At 43.5% G+C, this 11,447-nt stretch overlaps 1 protein-coding gene and 1 long non-coding RNA gene across 2 annotated transcripts in view; one reads left to right on the forward strand and one right to left on the reverse strand.

Annotated features, from left to right (window-relative positions):
- The window catches only part of HERC6 (HECT and RLD domain containing E3 ubiquitin protein ligase family member 6), a 139,384-nt gene that overhangs the window by 81,978 nt on the left and 45,959 nt on the right, over positions 1-11,447 (reverse strand). The gene's annotated exons all lie outside the window — the stretch shown is intronic.
- On the forward strand, positions 356-9,762 carry LOC306669402. Its single transcript, XR_013766101.1, has 3 exons — positions 356-563; positions 5,823-5,989; positions 9,534-9,762. It is a non-coding gene; the product is annotated as an uncharacterized lncRNA (long non-coding RNA).

An 11,447-nucleotide genomic window follows, 5' to 3' on the forward strand; every position in this document is an offset into this window, starting at 1 on the left:
TTTCTGCAGATGGTATGAATTGTCCCATTGATTCATGATTCTGTTAGTGCAACACAAGAGGAAATAGTGGTCAGCCTCCTTCAGAGGAGCCCATAGAACTAAGGTTCCTCTAGTACCTTTATTTCAAATTTGTGCATTAGTTCCTCTGCAGTGATTCCTGGAGTAGTTAGTGATCGTTCCTGAAAATGAAGATAATACAAAAGAAGATCCCAAATAGATTACTTATCAGAACAATATACTTTTATATATTTAATCACACCTTTTCTAAAATCACATGAATCTAGATTTACTATGCAAACACCTGGAAAGATATGTTTTTAATTAAAGTATATATGATATTTAATCTTAACACAATTAATCTTTTATGCTATTTGTAGTCAAAATTTAGGACAGTATGTATTGTCCATAAATGAGTCAATGTGGCTTGGTTATACATCAGATTTATTGTTGACTGCTAACACTTCCAGGTATGGGTTTCTTATTTTCTTTTGGACTTTGACATGGATATTCATGTCAAACACATTTTTGCTGGAACATATGCCAACTTTGTAACAATTCATCAGGTACCTAGTATGCTTTCTGTTTCTTTTAAAAATTGTTTTTCCTCTAGATTTCAGAGCAATCTTTGAGGCATTGTATTACTCACATGTATTCAGATTTCTTACTAAAACAATATCTTCTGTTAGGATGCTTCTGAAAAAGTATTATGTCATTCTCACTTCCTCATTTACCAAACTTTCTAACAGATTTGACCCTCAAACTCATATTTATTGCCTTTGTACTTTTTTTTTTTTTTGGTATTGGGAATCAAACACAGGGGTGCTTTACCATTGAGCTACGTCCCCCGCCTTTTTTACTCTTTATTTATTTTCTTGAGACAGGGTCTCACCATGTTGCCTAGGCTGACCTCAAACTTGTGAACCTCCTGCCTCAGCCTCCCAAGTCACTGGGATGCAAGCATGCACACCAGGCCCAGCCCTTTGTACTTTTTATTAGTGAAAATATTAATCATGGTAATAGCAGTAGATGAATATTAATAGTAGTTATGTGTCAGGCATCAACTAAAGTCCTCTAAATGGATCAACATGTTTAATGCTCAAATAATATCAACTGTCAGCAAATAATATCACCTGTTAGCTCCAGTTGATATTATTTGCTCCATTTTATAGATGAAAAAACTGAGTCAAAGAAAGAGCATTGAAGGCAGAGGGAACTACACATAGAAAGGTCCACAGGCAAGAATAACTTTGGTATGACAGAGAAGACCAGTGAGGCTACAGATAGTAAGAAAGAATGAAGAGTTGTGTAAGATGAAGCCAGTTATATGAGAAAGTACCATTTTGAAATGTCGTAGAGGAGATCCAAAGACTTAGATGTCCAAAGCTGGAGCTCAGGGAGGATGTTGGCAGCAAAACATAGACACAGAAGCTATTGAACTGTAGGTGGTGGGGCTACGGCTATAACTCCGTGGTAGAGCACTTGCTGGCACATGTGAGGCACTGGGTTCGCTCCTCAGCACCAAATAAAAGTAAACAAATAAAATAAGGGTGTTGTGTCCATCTACAATTAAAAAAATAAAAAGTATATAAAGCAAGGGGCCCAGATGAAAATCACAAGGACTACATCATGAGTAACAACTGCCAGAAAATATGCCTCTCTCTGTCCAGAAGAGAAGAGGAAACTGCAAGAAGCACCTGTGCAGAGCCCCAGTTCCTATTCACGGATGTGAAATGCCCAGGATGTTATAAAACCACACCAGAGTCTTCAACCATGCACAAATGGCAGTTTTGTGTGTTAGCTGCTCCACTGTCCACTGCCAACACCTGGGAGGAAAAGCAAGGCATACCGGATGCTCCTTCAGGAGGAAGCAGCACCCTGGATCAAGATGAGTTGGAAATCATCCCAATGAACACAATTCAAAAGAAAAGGAAAGACTGGGCATAGTCGTAGGTGCATCACCACAGCTACTCAGAAGGCTGACAGGCAAGGATCACCTGGACCTGGGAGACAGAGACCAGGAGTGTAGCAAGACCCTGTCTCAAAAAAAAAAAAAAAAAAAAAAACAGAAAAGAAAGAAGAAGAAAGGAAGCAAAGGAAAAGGAACCACCACCCAGTTAGAGAGCGAGAAAGCACAAAATCAAAGTGGTCAATACTGTAAACATGACTGAGAGGTCAAGAATGAGTGGCACAGAGTTAAAACTGTGTTCCAGAGACAGAAGGAAACCTGACTGGGGTGCGATGGATACAGAATAGGAGAGGGGGGGAAACAAAAACAGAGACTTTGACAATTCTTTGTTGTTGTTGTTGTTCTTTTGAGTTAAATGTGACAGTAGAATCCATTTTGACACCATTATAAAAGCATGGAATATATCTTGTTCTAATTCAGTCCCCAGCACCTCTCCTTCCTCTTCCCATTCCCTACAAGACTGTGACAATTCTGAGAAACTTTGATAGGAAGGGAGGTAAGGAACTATGTCCTAGGAGCAGAATTCAGAGCAGAAGTGAATAATTTGAGCAGAAATAGTTATTTCTGTAATAAGGAAGGATGCAGCTGAGGGTAGGGCGATGGTGAGCAGGGGATAGTTCTTGCCTGGTCACTTCATTTTTCTCAGTGATGAACAAAGCAGTGTCCTCATCTGAATGTGAGAGAAGCAAAGTGTGTGGCAGGCTTAGGAGGAAATGGAAGGAGTGCAATGCTTGTTTCAGAGAGTGAGAAAATACAGATTCTCAGAAATGATTAGATAGTATCAAATGCCCTTTTGAAATCGGTGATTGCAGACTTCAAGTGCAATCACTCAGCACAGGCTGGCTGGATTTGATTTTGGAGTAATCCAGATTGAGGTTAACTACAAATGGAATTTTCCTAGCTAAGTGTGATAGGAATGAAACGAAAGAGAAGTGACTGGAGTAAGGAAGAGAGGAAGGAGGACAGTGAACAAATCACGGGGTTGAAGCGGGGGAGACCCCAGAATGTCAAGGAACCCTGGACCAGGTTTCCCTCAAAAAGAAATCAATCAGAAAGATGGTATTGGATTGTCAGAGAAGAGAATGTTTTCAACAGAAATTTCAAAGATGATGATTATGAAGTCCAGCTTATCACTTATAAATAGGGCTTTCAACCTGGGGTGAGTTTATATCCCAGGAATTATTTGGCAATGTCAGAAGACATTTTAGGTTGTAATGACTGAGAGAGAGAGGGGTGTTGATGTGAAGATCACTGAGGCTGCAACTAGTGAGTATGGGCTATGGATGCTACTAAATATCCTACAGTGTGTAGGACAGCCCTTCAGAACAAAACCATCTGAAACAGAATATCACGTGTCAGTTTAGAAACCTTGATCCAGGACATGGGTGGCTGAGGCAGAGCAGAGGAAGAATGGAGCTGCGATTAAGAATTAAGATGCCTATAATTCCAGCCACTCAGGAGCCTGGAACAGGAGGATCATAAATTCAAAGCCAGCCTCAGCAACTTAGTGAGCACACGAGCAACTCAGCAAGATCCTGTCTCTAAATAAAAAGAAAAAAGGGCTGGGGATGTTGTTCAGTGGTTAAGCACCCCTGGCTTCAATCCCCCGTACAAGGAGGAGGAGGAGGAGGAGACAACAATGACTTAGGTGGAAGATAGATTGTGCTCATCAGTTTTGATGTTGCCAAGCATGAGGATAAGAAGAGTGGGCACAGGAAGGTGGTGGTGAGGAAACAGCTAGCAAGGTGCTCAAGTTTTTGTAAAAGAAGGGAGTCTATGCCACATACTTCAGAGGAGCTGGAGATTTCAAAGCAGAAAATAAAGTGGCATTAATTGCCCATAGGGAGCAACTCATTATCCTAAGATTCCTGGGACGTGGGAGAAAATATCTTCGTCTTGATCAAATTGTAGGGGTGAACCAAGACTCAGATCGAGATGCTGAAGGGAGGGGCTGAGGATGTAGCTCAGTGGTAGGACAGGTGCTTGGCCTGCAGCAGGTGTGGGATTCTATCTTAAGAAAAGCCCAGAGACATAGGTTTTGCTATTCCATTTCTTTATTGTGGTAAAGAACATGTAATGTAAAAGTTATCATTTTAAATTTTGTTTTTCTTGCTATTGGGGATTGATCCCAGGGACATTTTATCACTGAACTTCATCCCCTGCACACCCCTCCCACCTGTTTTTTTCTTTTGAGACAGGGTCTCCTTAAGTTGCTGAGGGCCTTGCTAAGTTACCAAGGCTGGCCTTGAACTTGCAGTCCTCCTGCTTTGGTCTCTGGAGTGGTTGGGATTACAGGCATGTGTCAAATTTGTGTTTAAATTTGCAATTCATTGGCATTAATTATATTCACAATGAACAGCTATTCCCACTATCCAGGTTTTTCATCACCACAAACAAAATCTCCTTATTAAATAATTTCTCATTCCCCCTCTCCTCAGCCCTAGCAATTTCCACTTTCTATCTTAATAAATTTGCCTAGACACTTCCTATAAGCAGAATCATATAATACACAAATAAAGGTTCATCGACAACTAAAAAATATTAAAAAAAAAAAGAGGGGCTGGGGAGATGGAAGGATGAAGGCATGTGAAAAACTCCTGAAAGGCGTTTCACACTTTTTGGAGTATTAATGAACCTCTAAAAGGTAGGAACAACTAAGGTGTGGCCATGGTAGGACTTTTTAATCAGTCTATCAGCAAGCATTTATTGAATGTCTCTTGATGTTCGCAGACTGTATTAAAAATTGTAGGTCTGAATTAGTATACAACAATCTCCTGAAATGTTTTATATATAAGATGCAGTGATGAGACACCAGAAACATTACCAGCTGGTTCTAAATTATAGCTGGCTGAACTGAAGTGTTTTAGTTACTCAACTGCAGTGCCAAAGAGGACCTCAGTCATGGGACATTCATCTGACAGCCTGATGCTGACCAGAAATGGAGATGAAGTCCATCCTTCCTTCCTCAGTGTGATTTTTCTACAGGAATAGGAAAGCAATAATATAAAACTAAATCACAAAACCAGGTGCAGTGGCAATGCCTGTAGTTCCAGTAATTCAAAAGACTGAGGCAGGAGGTTTGCAAGTTTGAGCCAGCCTCAGCAACTTAGCAAGATCCCATCTCAAAATAAAAACATAAAAAGGCCCAGGGGAGTGAGGGCTGGGGTTGTGGCTCAGTGGTAGAGCGCTTGCCTGGCACAAGTGAGGCACTGGGTTCCATCCCTACCACCGCATATAAATAAGTAAAATAAAGGTATTGTGCCCATGTACAACTAAAAGAAACAAAATTCTTAGAAACAAAATAATAAAACAAAATAAAAAAGGAAAAATTCAGTCATGAAACATATAACTATTTTTATATTTCAGATGTGCTGTTCGTAATAAAAAATAAATTCATTTATTTAATGTTCTGTACTGTTAATTTGTACTGAAAATTATAGAGGAATTATGTGTGTGTGGGGGGGTGATGTACTGGGGATTAAACCCAGAGTTGCTTAACCACTGAGCAACATCCCCAGCCCTTTTTGGTTTTAACTTTTAGAAAGGGTTGTGTTGAGTTGCATAAGGACTCACTAAGTGGCTGAGGTTGATCTTATACTTTAGATCCTCCTGCCTCAACCTCCTAGCCACTAGGATTACAGGCATGCACTATGGCACCTGGCAAAAAATTTTAAATCACATCATAAGCTGTGAAAGAACGTCAACTTTTAATTTTCCAGAAGCTTCTTTTCAATTTCTAATTTTAAAAGGGGGAACTAGGAAATTTTCCTTACTAAGATAATTATCCCTTTGTGTAATTGATCATTTATAATAACTTGGGTTTTATTTCATTTGTTTGTTGTACCTCCTTTTCCAGTCCACATTTGAGAAGAAGAGATATTTCCTCTTTGGGATGCTGTGTGGACTCTCCCTATACAATTTAAAAGTTGCCAACCTTTCTTTCCCACTGGCTCTGTATAAGAAACTTCTGGACAAAAAGCCATCATTACAAGATTTAAAAGAACTCAATCCACTTTTGGGGAAGTAAGTGAATATACTTCCTTTTTCAAGACGATATCTTGTAAGTCTCAGTGGTTTAGGCACAAATAATAGATAATGTGGAAAGAACTTTTATTGTCACTAGGGCATACGGAGCTCTTTCCAATAGTTAGACTTTAAATTGCTCAACAGTTACTATTTAATCTCACCTAATTTGTTCACAAAAATTGAAAGAGGATAGTTTGAGGACTTTGTTTCACTCTTTAGTTCTAATAATATAAAATCTACCCATGTGAAATACTCAAAGCATAAACCATGTTACAAATACTAGAGGAACAAAAACAGTTTGGTAGAAGAAATGGCCCAACACATTAACTTTTCCCCCCTTCTTTTACTTATTCGTCTACATTTCTAGAGACTAAGCATTTCAAATCAGTTGAAAAAGCGGGATAATTAAGAAGTGATACTGGGATACTTACTCAGTCCTTTGAAAAAACTAATAAATTCAGACCATTTCTCACACACCTTAAATCAAATTCAAGAGTGAGGCAACACCAACTGTCCGTCCACCGGAGAAGTTCTGCTTTATTCAGAGAATGTGCACACTTTTATAGAGTGGAGAGAAGTCTCATAGGCCAGGGTATGGGACGGGCGGTAGGTGATTGGGCAACCTCTGTCGCTAGGGATTTGAGGCAGGGTGGTGGAGAGTGATTGGGTGGGGGGCCGCACTGGCGGGAAACTGACACTCCAGAAGAGAAGCAGGATATGCGCCATATTGCCGAGGTGTGGTTGGGGGGGGGGGGGGCTTTTGCAGCTGCTTGTGGGTGGTTAGGCCTCATATTACCAAGAATCAATAACTGGGACAGATTCAAACTAAATAGCTTTCTCTCAGCAAAGGAAACTATCAGTAATGCGAAGAGAGCCTACAGAGTGGGAGAAAATCTTTGCCACTCATACTTCAGATAGAGCACTAATCTCCAGAATCTATAAAGAACTCAAAAAACTCTACACCAAGAATACAAATAACCCAATAAACAAATGGGCTAAGGAAATGAACAGACACTTCACAGAAGAAGATCTACAAGCAATCAACAGATATATGAAAAAAATGTTCACCATCTTTACTAATAAGAGAAATGCAAATCAAAACTACACTAAGATTCCATCTCACCCCAATTAGAATGGCGATTATCAAGAATACAAGCAAAAATAGGTGCTGGAGAGGATGTGGGGAAAAAGGTACACTCATACATTGCTGCTGAGGCTGCAAATTAGTGCAGCCACTCTGGAAAGCAGTGTGGAGATTCCTCAGAAAACTTGGAATGGACCCACCATTTGACCCAGCTATCCCACTCCTCGGCCTTACCCAAAGGACTTAAAATCAGCATACTACAGAGATACAGCCACAACAATGTTCATAGCTGCTCAATTCACAATTGTCAGATTGTGGAAGCAACCTAGATGTCCTTCAGTTGCTGAATGGATGAGGAAACTATGGTATATATATATATATACAATGGAATATTACTCAGCCATAAAGAATAATAAAATTATGGCATTTGCAGGCAAATGGATGAAACTGGAGAATATCATGCTAAGTGAGGTAAGCCAATCTCAAAAAACCAAAGGACAAATGATCACGCTGATAAGCGGATGATGATACAAATAGGGGGTGGGAGGGGGGAAAGAATGGAGGAAGGAGGGACTGTATAGAGGGAAAAGAGGGGTGGGAGGTGTGGGGGGGGAGGAAAAAAATAACAATGAATCAAACATCATTACCCTATAGAAATGTATGATTATGCAAATGGTATGCTGTTACTCCATGTACAGAGAAACAACATGTATCCCATTTGTTTACAATAAAAATAAATTAAAATAAAAATAAATAAGTGAATAAAAGGGACTGGGGATAGAGCTTAGGGGTAGACTGTTCTGGGTTCAGTCCCAAGTACCACCGAAAAATCCATGACAATGATAAAAGCCAGCACCACTTTTGTTTTCTACAACATGTGAAAGACTAGTGTAGCAGAAAAGCCCAACTTTAATCTACAGTAACCAACACAGTGTGTCCACATTAACATTGTGACATCACTGACCGAGTGGGTGGGGCTGGAGAGGCACAGCAGCAGTGTTCTCTACACTTGGGAAGCCTCCCTGCCAACGATGACCCATCAGGGTGCTGATCCTATATCATGGAAAATAGAACCCACACGGGAAGCACAAAGAAATGTCTATAGTACCTACCAAAGTATGTACTATACTCCAAAGTATACCCAAGTATTTGGAGTCCACTGGCTGAAGACAGAGACTCACACACGGGGTCTGATGAAGTGTGATATAATATTCTCAGGGCAAGGGGCTTACCCTTCAAGTTGTCATCACAGCAAAATGTATGTCACTAATAGGGCAAATTTGTATTTGGAATCATTTCAAAGCTATATGACAGCTTAAAATATAACATTAGGTAGAACTGGTCCACAAAATTCATTCATTAACTGTTTGCTAATAGTTCAAACTCTTTATTAATTTACTGCACAGCCATGATAATGACACATTTCAACTTCACATCTCCCCAACTATAAGTCGGAGTTCCTGATTGGGCTCAGTGTTTAACCAAAATAATTATAACTGCTTTTAGAATGGTTCTTTGAACACTGTATTGAGTATAAGTAATTGTTCAATGAATTAATGAAACCTTTAATATTTAGATATTTCAAATAAACTAGCAGTTTGATAAAATCAAAACCTCTAGAGATATTCCTTATTATATACGTCTACATGCCGTCAAACATGTAAAAATTAGTTTAGATTTTTTTTTCAAACTTGATAGGCTTTTCGAACTTGGGTGTACATTATTAGACGTACAATAATACTTCAAAAAATATCAATACTCTCAATATTCAGTTTATTTTTAAATTGTTCAGGAAATAATTCAGTAAAGGGAAACATTGTAATATCAAAGTTAGGGATACAGGAGATGTTGCTTTATATAATTTTATTTCGTGTAAAATACTTTTTTATACTTTTTTTATTATTCCCCCCTTTGGTACTGGGGGTTGAACCCAGGGGCATTTAACCACTGAGCCACATCTGCATCTGCTGTTTTTATGTTTTATGTAGAGACCGATCATATTGAGTTTCTCTGACCTTTCTCCTGCATCAGCCCCTGGGGCCGCTGGGGATTTGCCACCATGCCTGGCAAAAAATACTATTATTGATAATATTGAGAGGTCTGAGCACCTGAGGCCTCCATGAGACTCTGAGGGGATCATTACAATGTGCCCAAGGGTGACAAAAGCCTCTGCTATGGTTGATAGCTACTTGAAGTGTGTCTTCCATTCTTTCTGTTTCACTACAAACATCTACCTAACGGAGAGAAAGTAGTCACATATCAACTTAGCACATTGACTCAAACTTGCCCTGGCTCCTCATGAAGACGCAAGACACACTGAACCCCGAGCTCACCCTGGCCCATTAGGTCGGTTTGATGGTGGGGTAATTCCAGCTCCACGAAACACATTGGGGATGCTTCCCTGTGCTTCTGCTTCCGGGAATTGTTTGTATACAACTGGTGCTAATTCTTCTTCAGAAGTGTGGTAGAGTTCTCCTGGGATGTCATCTACACCTGAAGATCTTTTTGGAGCTCTTCATATTAGGAACTTTATTTCCTTGATGTTCACTTGGCTTTTCGGTAAGTAGCAAGCCTGAGAGGGTTTAAGCGCTTCAGCGCCCAAAGCCCACATACTCGCTCTCCATGACCTTTAGCAGTGACCAGGAGGAGATTTTGGTTTCAGAGGCTGCGGGGCATGCAGTGAAGCCCCCAGCCCCTGCAGCAGGCAGGCCCTCCCCTGCCCACCGACCGGCCTCGTGCCTCCCTGCCCATGGGATTATGGAGGTGATGCAACAGAACACTCTGGAGTCTCCAATACCTTTCCAGATGTGTCTTCTCTAACACCAGCGGCCCCCCAGCCGCGACCCCGAACCACAAACCTCAGGGAGGACCCGCAGTCTGGGAGAGGGATTGTCTCTGGCCAAAGCAGTGGAATCAGGTCTACAGTGGCCCAAGGAGAGAATCTGTCTACACTAAGGACAAGGGGAGAGAGGCTCCATCTACCCCGGATCGAGGTGCCCGAGTCCCTATCTATGCTGTACATTGGCCAGAGGCCCAGTGGTACCGGCCCTGGGCTCCTGCCTTTGCCCTGAGGCCTCTCTCTGTGGTTGTTCTGTGTGTGAGTGTGTGTGTGTGTGTGTTTCCTTTTAAAAATTTCTATTTTGTAACCTGCCGTTTTAGAACAAAGCAAAAGAAAACTATCTTTGGAACATCAATTTTATTATACAATTGGTGAGAAGGAGAAACTTCTCAGAACCATCTCTGCCGTCCCAGAAGCCCAGAAGGAAGGCCAGGGCAGGGCAGGGCAGGGCAGGGCAGGGGGAAGTGTCCCAGAGGACAGAGTCTCTGATGTCTGTAGTGGGTGCAGAGTGGTGGAGGACACAGACTGGAGCGCGCCGAGGGGAAGCCAGGGCCAGCTGACGCACATCATGGCCGAAGATTTTGGAGTTCACTTGGGGCGGGTGCAGGCTCCACCAGGTCGGGATGCTCGGAGCTCGGGGACCTCTTGCTGTCTGTTGGTCTGCCTGTCCCATCAGGGCACGTTCCCTGGAGCCACTCTGTGCGGGGCCCTGGGGCGTCTGTGGCTTCCTTGCATGGGTGCCACTCTCCTTGGGGAGGCAGGCCAGCAAAAGCAGGGCACGCAGCAGCAGAGTTTTGAAGGAAGGTGGCCAGCCTCCCAGTGACCCGCCTCCAGCCCCCGCAGCTGTCGGAGGATCGGCCTGAGGAGGAACCCTGGGAGGACGAGCTGGGGCCTTCTGCCACCCGCCTGCTGAAGCCGGGCCTGGGGTGCTCTGGCCTGCGGGGCGCAGGGCCTCGCCGGCAGGCTGGGCTGAGCGGGGCCGAGTGCACACGGAAGAAGCTCAGAGGGACGGCGGGCCCGCTGGCACCTGCAGCGCCCTTCTGGCCCTCCGACCTGGCCTCCGCGGGCTGCTGCTGCTCGCTGGGCACGGGAAGGGCAGGCTGGCTGGCACACTTGTTGGCGCGGGCGCCGGGGGCATCTGTGGGAGCCGGGAGAGCCGGGACCACGCGACGGCCCACAGGCCTGGCCTGGAGCTCGCGGCCCGCACCCTGCAGTCCCTGGTGCTGGAGGAGGCGGTAGGTAGCCGCGGCCTCGTCCCACTTCCGCTTGTCCAGGGACACCCAGGCTTCGTAGGGGTCGAAGCCCATGTCCAGCATGAGGGTCAGGATGGCGGGGTCAGGGCGTTTGGGGAACGGCTGGCTGCCAGGGCTGGGTGGAGGCTGCTGCCCCAGGCTCAGCCACGGGTGGCCCATTACCTGCTCGAGGGTGGGCCTCTGGGCCGGGTCCAGCGTCAGCATGAGCTGGATGAGGCTGCGGGCATCGGCGGACAGGCGCCTGGGGAGGGTGTAGCGGCCCCGCAGGATCTGCTTCCG

The sequence above is a fragment of the Sciurus vulgaris genome (genome assembly GCF_902686455.1).
Source record: "Sciurus vulgaris genome assembly, chromosome: 9".
Classification (NCBI taxonomy): Eukaryota; Metazoa; Chordata; class Mammalia; order Rodentia; family Sciuridae; genus Sciurus; species Sciurus vulgaris.